Raw genomic sequence first — 18,329 nt, forward strand, 5'->3', positions numbered from 1 at the left:
TGTGATTAAATATTTCAAAAAGGGTACTACTATTTTTATTTTTATTTCTATAACTGAAGCAATGTTCAAGTTTGTAAATTGTCAATAAGAATCTCACACGACTGAATCAATGTTCAAATTTGTTTATTGTCAAAAAGAATCTCATACGATTGAAACAATGATCAATTTTGTACATCTGTAACAATGTTAAAATTTGTTAATTTTCAAAAAGGATTTCACACGATTGGAACAATGTTCAGTTTTGTAAGTTGTCAAAAAAAGATCCAACAAGGCTGAAACAATGTTAAAATTTGTGAATTTCCTAAAAAATTCTCACAGAACTGGAGCATAGTTAAATCTTGTAAATCCTAAAAGAGGATATTAAACGACTGGAACAATGATCAGTTTTGTAAATTATTGTCAAAATGCATCTCACATGATGATGAGTTTGGTCAACGATTGGAAATAAACCATCATACATGACGTAATAATAAATATACACAATCCGCATACCGGTGATTGAAATAATTTTAATCTGCATTTCAATTTTCCGCTTCCAGGAATAAGCTCAACGGGTTAATTTTATTTTGTTACATTCGGTTCGCTTGTATTGATCAAACGTTTTAATAGCTCATCAACTCAGTTCCACGAATATGTATTAATTAGTATGAGCTAATAACGAATATCAAGGTTAATTGCTGAATGTATTATGTGTTTCATAAACTTGAATTACAGTATTTGCCTCATAGTGATTGAGCTCAATATTTGATTGTTTGCTACAATGTAATAGATGAATTCCACGAAGTAATGGAAATGAACTTACGTATTTGAATGTGATCATTTCAGAGATTAAATAATTATTGAGAAAATTCTGATGTTATGCATTGCACAATCCTATAATCTATGATTTGACTACAATAAGATTTTGATCATTAGATCATACTATACTATCATTATTAAACTATGTATTATTATCGATTTATTGGACTGTGATGCTGATGATATTAAAGATCTAGAATTTTATTTTAACTTGGATCACACATTACAGTATATTATAACTGTCATTATAACATAATAAATCCTATAATCTATGATTCGACTACAATAAGATTTTGATAATAGATCACACTATACTATCATTACTAAATTATGAATGATCATCGAATTATTGAACTGTGATGATAATAAAGGTCCAGAATTCTATATCATCTTGGATCACACATCACACTATGTTATAACTGTCATTATCACATAATAAATGTATGATTATTGGACTGTGTTGATAATAAAGCTCCAGAATTCTATATTATCTTGGATCACACATCACACTATGATATAACTATTATTAGCATTATAATAAATGTATGATTATTGTATCAATGGCTTGTGATGATAATAAAGGTCTAGATTTTCATTTTATAACTGTGTGTGGAACTTTTCCATAATTGAAGAGACTTGAAATGTTGTCAAAAATCCACGTTATTTTAATAAAAATTAATAAAAATTAATTACAGGAGCATGCTTTCGTGTGTGCTCACACATCATCAGATGAGCACACACGAAAGCATGCTCCAGTAAAATATTAATTTTTATTTAAATGAAGTGGATTTTTGACAACGTTCCAAGTCTCTTCAACATTAATCAATTCATGCAACCTTCAATGGTTGAATCTTATAGAGAAAGTTTTCTTTCCCCCAGTCCTTCAAGTTCATACATCACCACTAAATATTCACTGTAATGTGGAATGGAACACAAAAGTTAAAATAAAAGTATCTCTAAAATTGTGTACACATCCATACAACAACAAAAATCTTGTGAATAGTATACAAATTTGTTGCAGTGTGACAATCCATCTTACTGTATATTTAGAAATAAATTTGTACCTATTGTAGACTGATAAATGCTTGATCCAGGGAAACATTCAGAAAGAATAACTATTTCACACCATCTGAATACGTTAACAAAAAAATTTGAAGAAACATGAAACGCATCTCACAAAGTACCAAAGAAATACTACAGTTTCCTCTCTTGTCCCATGGGGAGGAGCTTTCAGAGTGTTCCTCACACTTTCTTGTGAAAATTTTAAGTAAACATTCAACGGGAAGTCTGTTGTCAGAAGAGGAGAGACACTGAGAATAGAGAGAGAATAGAATAGAATGACTGCCTTTATTTTCGACCTAGGAGGGAGAGAGAGAGTGAGAGAGTATATTTATATAGTAATACATAAGCAATAGCAATACAATAATGAATATTCTACTATTGATGAATAGATACAGTGGGAAGAGACGTTGAACAGAATCGATTCTTATTAAGAGGCGGTCTCTTAAAAATCTTATTAAGATTCTTATTATTCTGTGCAAAGGCTGAAATTAAACATTCTACTCGTGATATTTTTCAAAGTTTTTCGATTTGTATATCATCAAGCTATCAAAATGAAAAAGTTTTCGCAAAAAAACATTTTTTCCGATCATTACTTTTTGAGATATGAGCGCCTGAAGTTTAAATTTATGGGACAGAACATTTCAAATTCGGTAAGATATATATCCATGAGATTCAGAGGATGGATTCATCATGGTATTGTTGATCTAGTGAAAAAAAAATTCTTTAAATATCAATTTTTGAAAAAGTTATTCAATCTACCAAAAATAACACAGAATAACTCAACTAAAAGTTATTTATGGTTATTTTTAGTGAATTGAATAACTGTCTTGAAAATTGCTATTTTCAAAAAAATTTTGTTTTACCAGATCAACGATACCATGAAGAATCCATCCTCTGAATCTCATGGATATATCTCTTACCGAATTTGAAATGTTCTGTCCCAAAAAATTCATCTTTAGGCGCTCATATCTCAAGAAGTAATGATCAGAAAAAACATTCCTCTCTGAGAAAACTTTTTCATTTTTATAGCTCGATGATATACAAGTCGAAAAACTTTGAAAAATATTACGAGTAGAAAGTTCATTTTTAGCCTTTGCAGAGCCTTGAGAAAAGGCTACTGGATGAGCATATTACAACCATAGAGCTATTATTGTATATACAGTATTACTATATCCATATCTATTTCTTTGACGACAATCATAGAACTATAATGTAGGTATATTCATATATATATATTTTTCTTACTACAACAATATTACAATGATAATAGAATACTGTAGTATTTTTTTCGATCTTTCCACCTGACACCTACAGAGAACGACAAAATGTACAAGAGGTCTACCTGTTATGCACGTTTCCCAATCTAGGAAGGAATGGCAACACTGAAAATATTCCCCTGGAGATTTTTTGCCTGTGCAACACAACAGACACCCTTCTTCCAGACCAGAAAGGTTCTTTTCTGGTTCCAACGATCAACAGCTCGTCAAGCAGATTCTGTAGACCCCTCCATGGACAAAAGGTACCACCCTCGAACGGAACGCATTGTCAGTGCGGTCAACTATAAATTGCTCGGAAAAATGTCAAACTGATGATCTGTTCTGCAGGGTCGAGCCTCCTCTCTGGAGACCTACTTCCCTCTCGCTCACTCTTCCACCTCCTCCATATCATCCTCACTCTCTTCCTCCTTTCTCCTCACAGTTCATTACACTCCGCGCTCGACAATAGGAAATCCGTTGTCGTGATGGTGAATTTGTCACTTCTATTTCCTATTCAGCATCGATTCATTGTTGCATTTGTCAAACTGAAATTTATGTCGTGGAATCGCACACACAGGACGATTCCTAGGAATACCTTGAGAACGATATGTTGGTGTTGGGAATTGGAAATGTTTACTTTTTGAAAATAAGTGTCTTCAGGGTGGCGCTCATTCTTTGACATCTGGGCTCTTCTTAGAAATTGATTGCAAAATGTCACATTACGTGATAAAAATCGATGCTAGATTGATACTATTCTACTTTGACAATGAAATCCATGTATTATACAGGTGGAAGGACCTCAGGATCTATTACACAATAAAAAATCAATGCCACGAAGTTACTATTATACTTCGACAATAAAAATTATGTATTCTACAGGTGGAAAGATCTACAACACAATGAAAAATCAATTTTACGAAGATACTATTCTACTCTGACAATGTAAGCTATGTAATATAGAGGTGAAGGTATCTAATTCATCATGATAAAAAAGCAATTTTACAATAATAATAATAATGATAATAATCTCTCTAGGTGTTGGACGACACATCCAGAGGAGTTTATTCATAAATTCGGGAACACTACATATTATTTTCTCATACATTTTACATAATATAACAATATAATATTCAAGTGTTCAAAATGATACCTCACTCTATAAATATAATATAACATCATCAAATTAATATAATGATACAGCACTATTATACTTTGACAATAACAGTAGATATACTGAATTCTACAAAACTTTCAGCTGGGAAATGATTTATTCAATCATTTCTCACATTATTATACTCATTTGTGAGCTTAATATTGTTGCTCATTTCAATGCTTTTGGATGATGTTTAAGTTCCAAGCTTGATGAATACTTGAATTTCTCTACTGGATGACCAGGACAATAAATTCTAGAAGTTTACAAATCAATGAGAACATCCATTTGTAAATGGTGTGGAACCAATCATAGTTTCTTCACTTCTCTCATAGTTTCTCATCAATATAAATAGTGTCAGATTAATGCTTATTGGTGTCAGAGACATGTTGTAATAAAATTATTCAAAAGGGTACTGAGATCTATATTTTATTTATATTAAATGTAGCCCTAAAGGAAAAAAAAAATAAAATGGTTTTTTATCAATGTATTTTTATTCTAAGTGATTGATGTTTGTTGCTGAATATCAACAATTTTGGGCGATAATGAAGAAATACGCTACAGTAAAAATAGAAACTTTTTCGATATTAAAACTGTATTATATTTCTCAAATCTTTAGACCATTTTTAAATCTCTCAGGACCATCTTTTATTCCTATCTCTTATTCAGAGTTTCTAAGTCCCTATCCAACCATTTTTTAAACAATTCATCAATCACATCTTTTATACAGACATTTTCAATTTTCGTTCACAACGGAATCTTCCACTCTCAACCCACAAATCAATCGCAGACTTTGTTAACCAAAACTTAAAAATTCCCAAATAATTACTGACACCATTTAACGAGTCTCCACTCATAAATAATGGGAAAAGGTTATGATTGGTGGTTCCAATTATTCACTGAGGGAGATGGATAAAGGGTGAGAAAGAGAAAGAGAGAGAGGGAATGAGAAAAAGGAGATGATAACAGAAAAAGAGAGATGTTTTATCTCGAACATCGATACGTAGGAGTATCGTTCAGAAACCTGCTCGATATGAATCGACTTCCAATTATCGATGTCATAATCATTTTGGAAAAGCAGGCTTGTTAATCAATCCATCAGAAATATAATTGAAAATTTGTTTCGTATTATTTATCTGCCCAATTTTATGTAAATTTGGGCAGGCGGCAATCTGGAAACGAGACCTGTTTTTGACGCATGCGCACATGATTATACAAAACTATGCGGTTACCGTAATAATATATTGATGTCTCTCATACATTTTATATTGAATTTTATTGAACACGTTCAACTCCGATATGAAAGCCAATGAATCTAAATTAGTTTTCTGATTGGGTCGTACGTATATACAGTTGGGGATTTTGACAGGCTGCTAAAACAACACAAGCAACTCAAGCCTTGAAATGGAGTCCCATCTTTGATGCAATCTATTTCCATTATGGAGCAGTAGCATTCAATCAATGTTCTCGAAATGATATCGGAATATTTTGCTTGTAGTATGATTGCAATGGAAATGAATCTATTTATATGGAACGTTATCATTATTTTGATAATTTTTGTCTTATCAAATCGTCCATGAGACGATGAATGAAATAAAATAATTTCCCCCCAATATGTTCTACATATTTGAGGTAGAGTGATAAAATACAATATCGGGAACCGAGCTTCGCTCTGGAGTACATAAGCATAAACAATTTATTACGAAAGGAAAAATTATAATAATATGCATAGTTCATACAGAAAATGTTCTATCTAATCACAGTAAATTAAGATTAATTCCCAGAGGAATGCAAAAATTTCCCTGAGAAAGGCCCGGTTGCACAAAAGCCGGTTAAATTTTAATCCTGAATGATTTCACGTGAACCAAATCAGAGAAGACAATTTCAAAAAGATGGTTCCACTGGAATTAATAAGGATTTAAAATAACCCGGCGTTTTTGCAACCGGTACTAGGCCTAAGTACCTGATTAAATGGTTACAAAAGTTCAACAGCTGAGTCATAATTTTGACACAGTCCCACACACATGAACTCGCTCACTCACTTCCATCATCAACAGACGACGAAATAATTATTATCAGCTGTTTTTTCAAGGATAAATAATAATTATCCTTATAATGTCCTTCAGGGAGTTTTCTCAGGGATAAGACCTAGTGCAATAGAATTTTTATATTATGAACCTACTATGTTCTGAATTTCGTGAGAATCGTTGGAGCCGTTTTCGAGATCCGGTAAAATATAAACATATAAACAAAAATTGCTCGTTTAATAGTATAGGATACCAGTTGTTCTGATAGAATTGATATCTATATCATTGTGATATTGAATCTAAATTATTAAAATTCATCATAATTGATACATATTATTCGAATTAACATGAAAATACTGTGAATAACGTTTGAAGCAATAACAAATTTGAAGTATAAACTGTTTTGAGAACTAAAATCTTATCGACGCATTAGAACACATGGGAACGTTAAAAAACCTGCAGTGTTTACTGAACAGTTTAATTTCTATAATGAAAAATGTCAAGAAGAACTCAAAGATCAAATTAAAATGCATAATACATCCTAGATCCTATGTACAATGTAAGTGGATTTGCAGTTTCTGTATCACTTCTCTATATTCTTGTCTCTGTTGTTCAGAAATAACACTGTATTTTCAAGATGAGTTAGAAATCAATATCAACATCAATATAATCCGATTTAAAGTAGCTCACATCACATATCTTTCAAATTACGACACAAAGCAACGGCGCAACTGTGGTGTGAATTGGCACATTTGATAACTTGCGAGCAATTTTTAACAATCCGGTGTGAAATGCAATCAATGACTCTACTTGGCTCATGAATGAAAGACGTGCGACATACAGTATGATTACAATAAAAATTATTGATCAACTGAATTGCTGCACCATAGAAAGGGGGATCATCCATAATATAGTAAAGGAAAGAATTGGCTTAGGCCCGCCGCAAAGTAGACCCACGAAAAGCAACCCAAGCCGTGGGATGTTTTGTAAACCATTGCTATACAATTATTCATAACCAATCAGCTGACAAGTGGATTATTCATTGCATGTATTACACAGATGTCTGGAGAAGCCTAGCAATGGTTTACAAAACATCCCACGGTGTGGGTTGCTTTTCGTGGATTAGCGTGGGTCTACTTTGCGGCGGGCCTTTATAATAATGTGCAGAATAGGAAATTCACGAATGACGCATCATCACGTCTCAAATACTAAACTGATTAACTTGAAACTTTGCATATAGAAGCTTCATTTACTGAAGATGGTTCTAGGGCTATCCTATATTCTTCAAGATTTCAGTAGGTCAAGTTCTCAGTTTGTCAAGTTTTTAATTGGACCCCTGAGGAGTACGGATTACCTGCTAGTTAGAAATAAGGTACATTTCTATGTCCATCCACAAAGTAGAATATTCTATCTTCTCTGTGGTCCTTCATAGGTACATTGATCCTAGATTCCTCCTAGATCACACAGCGATTAGAATCTATTGTCAACAATAAGTGTTGGTGTTGTCAACTGTTATAGCACGTGATTGGAAAAGTAAAATGAACGATTATCGCGAAATATGGACCGGTAAAACCCAAATCGATACTTGATGGAAGGATATTATATTGAAGGGGATTAAAAAATATGAAAAAGCCTCTCTGCAACCACTCATAACAGTTTAATAGCTGAGCGGTCAAGCAAAAATATATATTTACTGAGGTTTACGTTGAACTGTCAGCTGCTTTGACTATAGAATATACATGAATGCTTCCCATAGATCCAGTGATGACAGTGTGAAATGAATTTGATCATAGGGGCAAACGTAATGGATAGACCCATTTATGGTTAAACCTGCACACATTCTTCAATTTTCCCCGTTCAATAATACTGGTGTGTTGATGTTAGCGATGTATAAAGTATTTATATAATAGTTGAACTGGAACTAAATTATTGTCTACAGCAGAAAATACTCCACTAAACATCGCTGTGAAATAATGTGGCCGTCTGCAAGTTAATGATACAGAAAAACTGGCCGATGTCATAGCTTCGCCACATTATAAGCGGGAAGTTCTGCTTCCTTTGAAAGTCCCGACGGAACAAAAAAGAAAGTCGTCAGTTGACATCTTGCACCTGATGCGTTGTCGGTCCCCCTTCCACCCGCGTCACCGAGCTGACGTTACTATGACAATTACGTCTGTAATAGTTGAGATGATCGCTGTTGACAAAAACACGGCTGTTTTTCACACTGCAGACGTGGAAAACTGGAAAGTGTTATTATGGCAGGGTATCAGGTGGCCGACAATAATCTTCCAATAATATCACGAGGGTTTACTTCGAAATAGGAAGTACCACTGAATACAAAGATATATATTAGTCATGCTATATTTGTATTCTGTGGAAGTACTTACATTTATTCTATCCTCCGTCAAAATTGCCACTTTTATCCTATTTTTAACAATTGGTTTACCGTAGAAGTTTCCTTCTGATGAACAATAATAGATCTCATTTTATTCTGATAAGAACATAAGCATAGGAAATCTCTCCACCATGAGAGCATCGCATTCAGATATTCAAATTAAGGTACAAAATACAATATATGCTAGTGAGCCTTCGGGCTTGCTCATGCCTATTGTACTGATTTTCAAAACTGGAACTTGCAATTATATAATATATAAATAAAAGGAACTTTATAGGTTTCTGTATGGGTAATGAGTCAATTTTTGGGTTGTTACTCGCAATAATATACTTCTCATCAACAGTCTACTTGAATAGAGAGAGTGGGTGAGAATAATGGAAAGTACGTATGTGTGTAGAAGAGAGCGGGTTTGAAAGAGAATGACAAAACCGTAAGAATAACGGACCAATGGCAGAAAACCACGCCTCCCATCACCCTATACTGTCTTTTGATTGGTGGATTAGAACACCTACTGATGTTGTTCTCAATTCTGCAAGTAGGTGGCACCAGTTACTGTACTGGTCTGTACCGGTATATACAGTTGATTGATTATTCTCTTAGTTTCTATAATTTAAATTCATCTTGAACTTTGCTGTATTGTAAGCTATTGTATATAAGTTTATAAGCTAGAATATATTTTAATCTACATAAAGAAATTACTCAATCAATAAATGTCTCCAAGTTGAGTGTTGATGGAAAGGATATTGAACTAAAGAAATGTTATAGTAAACCTTATAACATTTCTGACTCGAGATTGCATTCGAATACCTCAATTACCTTAATATAATAATTGTGATTAAACTATTGAACCTCCTGGGATGGAAAAAATCACTCATCAAATATTGTTATGATTTTGAAAACTTCAACTTGTGATTATATATGTGAATTTATGGAAGCAGGATGATACATTATTAGCCTCAATTTCACCCTGTTAAAATTGACGAGTTCGTTCAAGAATTGCATCATGGAAGAAATCGATGATTATCTCCGAATATAAAATACAATCAATCATGGAAATTAGCAATTGTTAAGGAATAATTTATGAGGCCTATTATTTATTCATAGATCCATTCGGTAATAAGAGAAGGAAATAAATATGAACAAGTGTGAATATAATAAAGGAAAGAGGAGAAATGCGCTTGTGGAAGGAAATAGGTTTAAAATCCCATGCTTACTCACATAGAAAATTCCAACTTCCCCAGAACTTCTAACAACTTCTCTACTATCTCCCAACTACCAACTACTTTTCTCAAACTCCGGCGAGATACACATACCTGGACAGCACAGCATGCAGCATTCACAATTAAACAGGAAACTGGAACAAAACTTTTCTCATTGTGGACTAGATGCAAGGGGACACAGTAATTTACATTTTGTTGGGACAACGCAATGGTCTGCAACGGAATGGATGCATTTTCTAAACAATTTTCATTTCCTTTCCGCTTATTTTTTGATCCCACAAGCGTTAAAGTTTTCACCGCAATATGAATTATGTCGGGTGGTGTCCATGCATACTATTTATATGAGAGTGCAACACAACTTTCATCTAGGTCATGAGGGAGCTATGCATTTCTAGAGATTCACTTTAAACATTCAGTAATCCCTATAAATAACGTCTACGTTTCCCATGCAAACAATGAAATATTTACATTTTTTGGACTCAAAATAGTGTGTGAATTATGTTATCATTTTTACATAACCTCTAGACTGTGTATTCCAAAAAATTAAGGTTTAAAGCAGATTTGGGCAAATGCCTGTTGTTTTTACCTGCATTGTATCTATTGTCTATGAATAAATGAAATGAAATAAATGCTGATTCCTAGAGCTAGAGTGAGATAGGTTTATAGTATTCCATATGAAAAACAAAGATGCAATGATGCTTCTTATCCATCCAGTGCTGACAGCTAGAAGTGAAACTCTTCCCAGTGACTTGAAACTATTCATGAGAATAAATATTTAATATTTTAATAGTTTTGTTACATCAGCGAATGAATTCTGTTGCATTCTTGGTTGCTCTAGTATTTTTGATCCAAAATACGGAGGTCTGTGACTCTGTAACAGATAAAAAATCATATTATTGTCACAATGTTTCTCGAAGTGTGTACAGACTTATGCGCCACGAACACGTGCATTTCACCCCACATCAGCTGATGCTGATGTGATTATATTATCATGGATCAGCTGATGCTGATATAATTATATTGTTCTTATTTTTCATGTGTTTGTACAGATTCAGTAAGTTTATAAAAACAATATAAAAACTTGTAGTAGCCTTTTATTAGAACATTTAACAACTTTAAAATGTTTGAACGACTTGTTTCGACCATTTGTCATTTCTAAGTTAAAATGTTGAAATTTATTCCTACACTTGAAAAAAATGTTACATTTTAACTTTGAATATTTTTAAGTTTTTGAATGTTCTAATAAAAGGGTACTACACGTTTTATATTGTTTTTAATTTGAACAAAGTAGCTCATATTATAAGTGAAGTGATTTTAGAAGCAGTAAGCTATAGATTAAATAATCATAGAATGAGTTGATGAAAAGTTTTATGAGCCTGTTATTACAGTATTTGCACAGGAGCAGTGAGATAGGTATATAAGAACCATAGCATCTAATCTCAGCTGATGAAAAGTGAAATTTGGATACGTATATGGTGTAAGTGCACGTCAGATCATGCATGAGCCGAACAACAAAATCTGGAAAGGGCCATTGAAACACGTTGTAACTTGTCTGTAGCTGCTCACCCTGAACGCAACCAGCAAGTACACGCGTTCAGTGTGAATGTTCCTATTGCTCATTCCAGATTTTATTACTCATCAGCACGCTTGGTCATGCATGCATAACCAAGCGTGCACTTGCACATAATACGCATTCTATTTGATACTTTACTTTTCTGGTTCGTCATATGAAATTGCATCAAGGAAGCAACCCTCCCGCAGTATATTTTGTGAAAATTTTGTGAATTTTATTCTTTATTTATTCTTTTTACAATGGAGCACAGATCGGGAGAGAAAAACTAAGAATACCTTGTACTATTTCTCTCCCAAATTTAGGTAACATTAAAAGTCCAAAATGAGGTTATGTCTTCTAGATTTCCACAGAATTTTCAGTCCAAAAATATTCTTACAAACCATTCTTTTGAATTTAGATGATCCGAATACCAAAATGATAATAAACACTCAGTTATTTTTAAAATAGAGAATATTCACTTATTAGTGAAATTTTTAACACGAACCAAAAAAACAAACTTACTCCTAAAAGTACAGCTGACTCATTTGAACTACAAGAACTAATTAAAGAACTACAAGACTCAACCTATTTCGGACTATGTGTAACCTTATCTAAATTTGGCAGAGGAATAGCACAATGTAACCTTATTTTCTTCTCTCCCTATCATTTTGATGATGTATTGTATGATTGAATAAAGAATAAAGAATATGACACGTCTGAGTGTGATCTAAAGGTGCGTACAGATATACGCGCAGCGAACATGAGCAATTCACTTTTAATCAGCTGATTATATCTGTATTTTACAGGAACGGTAAGATACAGATATAAAAAGCTTTGCATCAGCTGATTAAAAAGTGAATTGCTCATGTTCGCGGCGCGTAAATCTGTACGCACCTTAATATATTACTAATATCATTCATCTATCAACACAACAGTCAAGAGAACACAACATACCTTAATCTGTACGCACCTTGTTGCTCAAATAAAATAACTTTGACACAAATACTATCCGAATTAACAAAATTTTCTTTGTTTCTCTGTTGCAGAATTTGAAGAGAGGTTCAAGACTGGAAGCAGCTGCACACCAAGACACAAGATGGCGTCCCATCACTTACATGCCGCTGGACTCAAAATTTGAGAGCCATTTTCATGGTGCTGATCATGGACATGAAACTAGAGGACTTATAGCAATGGTTTATTTGGAATCAGGTTGCACGGAGGGTGATGAAGAATCCCAATCATTAATCTCCACATTATAACTGACTGAAAGATTCACTTGGATCACTTTTAATGTAGGGAAGTATTTGCCAAAAAAATGCTGGATCAATGAAATGGTCTATCTGTGATTTATATATTTCGGATTGACATTTTTGTTGGTGCAATTTGAAGAACATTTTGAAAACTGGGAATATTTTGTGTTGTTGTTGAATATTGAGTGTGGTTATAATATTTATCAGTACAGTATTAATGTCAAATGATGTAAGATCACTCTCAAGTAAATATAACTGCTAAAGCCCTGCACACACACATCGATTTTTGTTAGTACGATATTTTGCCGTCCTTATGAATTCTATCAGATTAAACGGAGCTTGACAAACATCATCTGTTTGAAATCATCCGTTTAATCTAATAGAATTTATAAGGACGGCAAAATACCGTACGAACAAAAATCGTTGTGTGTGGGGATCATTAGTAGGATTAGTTTAGTAAGCTTACAAACTTAAAAATGTGTGAAATTTCCAAATTATAGGCATGATTCCTTTGGATTTGTTGAAGATAAAAATTATGAAAATTATCAATGGAACCAGCATTTCTTTGTCAAAAACTTCAGTAACATGAGAGTAGTTTTCAACCGTTAATTGCAACCAATAGAATCTGATTAGTCCTCCCACCCTTTAAAGAAGCTTCTACTGTACAGTTTATAAAACGATAAATAGACACAATAGAATCACATAATAAAGATATTCATGTAATTATCATGGACTATGGTTTAAATGAACCGATGAAACAAGGAATTGAAAAGATGTATCGAAAATAGTACATGATTGAAAATGATGAGACAATACAATTTAATGGTGATAGCATATTTTTCATCAGAATCTGTGATGTTGAGTTTCAGAGTACATCGATATTCGTTTCTCATTTGTAAGTTTCAGTCCATTCTTACTAGATTTTTTCCTGCTTATTCATAACATAGAGGTATGATTATTGAAGCTTTTTCCAGTTTTCGATTAAAGATTTTACAATATAATATTAGTCAGCTTATCTTTATTCACTATTACAATTCAAATTGAACATTGTTATTGAAGTCTTGAAAATAATGTATTCGATAATGATAATTTGATGATTTCAATCATTTTCAAAATAATTTCAATCATATTTGTAATAATTTTCCATTTTTCTAATAATTTCAATGGTTAATATGATGAGGTTAGTATGAAAAAGTTTATAGTAATGGGAAAAAATGCTTTCGAGTTAAAAATACCTCGGTTTTAATTCCGTTGTTTGAGGAAATAGTTATTTGTGCAACTAGTGCGCAAAGTGACAGTTTGCTGCACCGAAAGAAACGTTTACGCACGAGCCGTAGGCGAGTGCGGAATGATGGGGTCTCCAGTGCAGCAAACGAACATTGCTCACGTATTTCACATTAAATTTTTCCTACAGTTACCATTGAATATGAAAAGTGGGTAATTATGGGTAAAATTCCCTGAAATCCATCAAATGTTTTTCTGTGTAATTTTATTATTAATAAAAACCATATTTTATTTAAAATTGAATAATAATAATAATAATGTAAATGAATGAAGGCGGCACATGTGGTGGCTGTCAACCACTGTCATCGTTGTCCACTGCCCCCCATATTATAACGTGGACCTCACTATACCACAGTCAGTGTTACCAACTTAAATTTGATTTTCCTGCACTGGTGCTCGACCAGTGACCTAACCTACTAACTATTTTGCGTTGTCATGCTGAAAATCTGGAGTACGCAAAGTAATACTTTGCGCACTAGAGCGAAAAAGTGATTCTTTGCGGCCTGCAATCAGTGCAGAAATGCTCACTTTTCAAGGTATCTCTAGAAAAAAATAATTTTCAGACTGTATATTGACTCAATACTTTATATCTTCCTTATATTGTTGTAATACAATCATAGATGAAATATAGAATGAGCATTACTTATGCTATCTTTCTCCTATGGAATAACCAGAGAATATAGAATATAATTCTACATTCTATAATTATTTACGTTCTATATTTTCTGGAAAACTGACTAGATTGAAAAAATATAATTATATCTATCAAGAGGATGAAGACAACGTTTTTTGTTATTTCATATTCCAGATTAAAATTAATTGCAATCTTTCAATTTTCTATGAATTAATTGACTAGAATGTAATTAACAAATGGACAATTACTCGACTGATAGCTTGTAATCCTATACTGAGATAAAACTTTACTTTCCATGTTCCAATCGTTTTTCGTAGATGTTTAAAAAATATTGAATAGAGCTTGAGAAATTTGGTATTGTGATCCGGGAAATTACTCCTTCTCAACGCGTCTATGTATTTTGAGATATGAGGTACAAAAGTTTGAAGAAGGATAATGACAAAACCGAATTGTTAGATTTAAGAGGTTACCCTCCTCAACAACCTATAAAAACTGTATTGTAAATACATAATCATCACGCTCCCATCATAAATACAGTTGAATGTATGTGTATATGTAATAAAATTATTTTGTAAATGCTAATTCATACTTTCTTGTAAATATTCATTTGTAAATAGAATTTAAAGTTTAGAATTGAATAAAATATGAAGTCATCAATAATACATGTGTATTTGTTACGGGGATTTCCCTTCATGAACTCTTTCCATTAAAAAAATGGTCAATCGATTTTCTATACTGTATCATAGAGAAACAATAGCGTGAGTAGATGGCGTTTATGTCGCAACTTTTAGTGTTATCTCAAGCCGATTACTGTTGATTATTGTCGAATTTTCTGTTTTGTTGGGGTGAGAGTGTATGAACGGCACAATATGAGAGACTACCAGTGTCACACAGCTTCACGGGAAAGAATTACATGAACTATCGGCTTGAGATAACAGTAAAAGTTGCAACATAAACACCCTATACCATGGGATAATATCTACATATGCTATTGTTCTCTATGACTGTATTCAGTACGGTACCTATTATCATAGCCACCTCTAATACAAGGCCCCGGTCTACGATATTGCAACGTCGCAGTGTAGGCCTAGAATCTAATACATGATTGGTGAAAAAGATCAGCTGGTATTTTTTTAAATAATATGTTTCACCAATCATGTTTAGATTCTAGGCCTACACTGCGACGTTGCAATAACGTAGGCCAGGGCATTGTATTAGAGGTGGCTATACTATTATCCAAAGAGATATAGACCCACAATGCCTATGCATTCTAAATGATAGCTCTTACTAGAAATTGAAGGCCGCCATTTGGGTATTTTAGAACGAGATATTATATCTATATATTTGTAATACTATAGATTACAAAGGCATTGGTATGTAATAATCTTATAGGTTGCCCCCTCAATGACTGATTTCAATTCCAAGTAAGACACTAGCGCTATGCATCTGAGTCTATGCATCTTTAAGGTCTTTGCTATTATACAATCCCTGATAAAAAATCGATGAAAAAAATAGAATATTCTAAAATATAACCAAATAGAGAACAACAAGTTTTCCATTCTACCTTGCCTTGATTATGAAACATAAGTTTTATATTAATTAAACTATTTTAGAACAAAATAGAACATTATTCGAGTATTTTTCCCCCTCTAATGAGCTATTTCACAAGATCTCTGTTCAAATCATCCAAATTACAGATAAAAGGAAACATTGGTTGTGAAGTTCAAGCAATCTAAAACTAATTGGAACACAATGTTTTTGATCCCATGGATTTTCCATGGTGCATTTTCGTTTGTGCGTAAATTCCGTCGTCAACCACAACAGGGTGAGGATCTCAGATTGGTTAGATTTCAATTTGTCTAAATAACCTAAAATATCATGTTCAATTATGTTTCAATGGGGGAGGTTGAGTTTATACTTTTAAATGGCAATATGTTAATATTATTATAAATGTCTGATTCTTGAATAATAAACACAAATAATGAAAAGTTAATTGATCAGCGGTTTTAGCACACTTGAAATTTGGACAATATGAATATCAACAATGTTTGTTGTCGACTGCGGAAATTTACGCACAAACGAAAATGCACCTTTAGTAGTCTACCAGGTACGGTCAAGTACTGTGTACAATACAAACATTGTTCTCTAGGATTCCTAAAGATTTAATCGAATGGTTATTTTCTCATAGAGTTTTTGGAATAACATGGAATCGTTAGAATTTATGACTGAACCTATAGAAACCTATCCAATGGACACCTACAACGTAACACTTCTGGAATATTCATTACAATTTCTAAATCATGTTCTTCCGAAAAAAATATCTAAATGTGAAAGTTACCTGTAAAATGTTGAACATTGCAACACCCGTTTTAGAGAAACAAAAACTTATAGTTCACTACTTTATTTTGCTAACAAGCTCGGTTGAAGGATAAGAAAAATCAGCACAACCATTCAGAACTACTGAACTGATGCTCCACTAACCACATCTCTTGAGCAAATTTCCGTTACACATAAATAAACCGTCTATATAATGACGACCCATGAGGAAGTTATTAGGACTTTCATCGATACCACTTAACCAATTGAAAACGTTCCGAGCTATAAAACCGGGCGATGGACAGTCAACATGAAATTTGCATAACTAAAAAACATTTTTTGTAAGTCATGGAGTGTGTCAGTGCTTCCTCGACATGTTCCATGTCAGTCAGTCAGTTGGGCCTTTTTCGAAATGGGATCAATTAGATATGCATCTAATTGAAATGGATGCGGAATGCTCCATCATTAAACCGGCTCTTTACTTTGTGTTCAGAGCATTACGAGTGTTATTTACATAAGAGCTGGCTTTCCTCTGTCAACTTTGATGGGGTGGCTATTTGCCACAAAGAGGGGGGGTTGGTAACGAGGGGATGAGGCTATAAAATGGGAGGAGCCAATTTTAATGGTTGAATTGCTGTGTAAAAGTCTGGAAAGAGGGGTCCAATAAAAATTTATAGTATCAGAAATGATAGACCGGAACAGTGGAAGTGAGGTACAGGATATGCATATGCGGGAAGAAGGAGGAGAAAAAAAGAGAAAGGGAAGGAAACAAGAACGAGAAAAACATGGAGAGTACCTGAAAATAAATTAGATTCTAATGAATTAGCGGATGCGAAAATATGGCGGTTCTACAAAATGGCCGAACTACTTTGCATTGCTGTCTTTTTAATGGTAGGCGGTTATTAATTAGGAAATTAGAGTGGCAAGGTGGCGTACGAATCATATCTTTGTGTGCTATCTAGTGAGCAATTTCAGTCCTATTAATCAGCTGCTTCGTTATGGAGTCTGAGGATGTGAACCGTATATTGTGCGAGTTGAGAACAAAGATTACAGGATGAATAATGGTATTATATTTTTTGATGTACAACCTACTAGGTAGGCAAAAAGTAGCTAGAATATTTGTGAATTCACAACCTATACTATAGTTCCCTATATTGCTGAATATTTGGATCATGAATGCCATGAAGATATCTATTTCCATAATTATACAGTCAAACCTCTCTATAACGAACCTCCACTCAACGAAATCCTCTCCACAACGAATTTTTACCTCGTCCCATGTTATTTTAGAGTTTTGGCTGCTTATTTAACGAGTTTCGGACCTATTAACAACAAAGTTTTCTCTTCACTTCAACATACAAACTGAAGGAACTGTGTATAGGAAG

General features: G+C 33.4%; 1 protein-coding gene across 1 annotated transcript in view; it reads left to right on the forward strand.

Moving 5' to 3' along the window:
* The window catches only part of LOC111056401 (toll-like receptor 7), a 258,473-nt gene extending 243,185 nt beyond the window's left edge, over window positions 1-15,288 (forward strand). Inside the window, exon 2 of the mRNA XM_039433247.1 lies at window positions 12,507-15,288. The gene's annotated coding sequence lies outside the window, so the exon portion shown is untranslated. The remainder of the gene's footprint in view (window positions 1-12,506) is intronic.
* Window positions 15,289-18,329: the final 3,041 nt, after the last annotated feature.

This window comes from Nilaparvata lugens, chromosome 7, assembly GCF_014356525.2.
Source record: "Nilaparvata lugens isolate BPH chromosome 7, ASM1435652v1, whole genome shotgun sequence".
NCBI classification, from domain to species: Eukaryota; Metazoa; Arthropoda; class Insecta; order Hemiptera; family Delphacidae; genus Nilaparvata; species Nilaparvata lugens.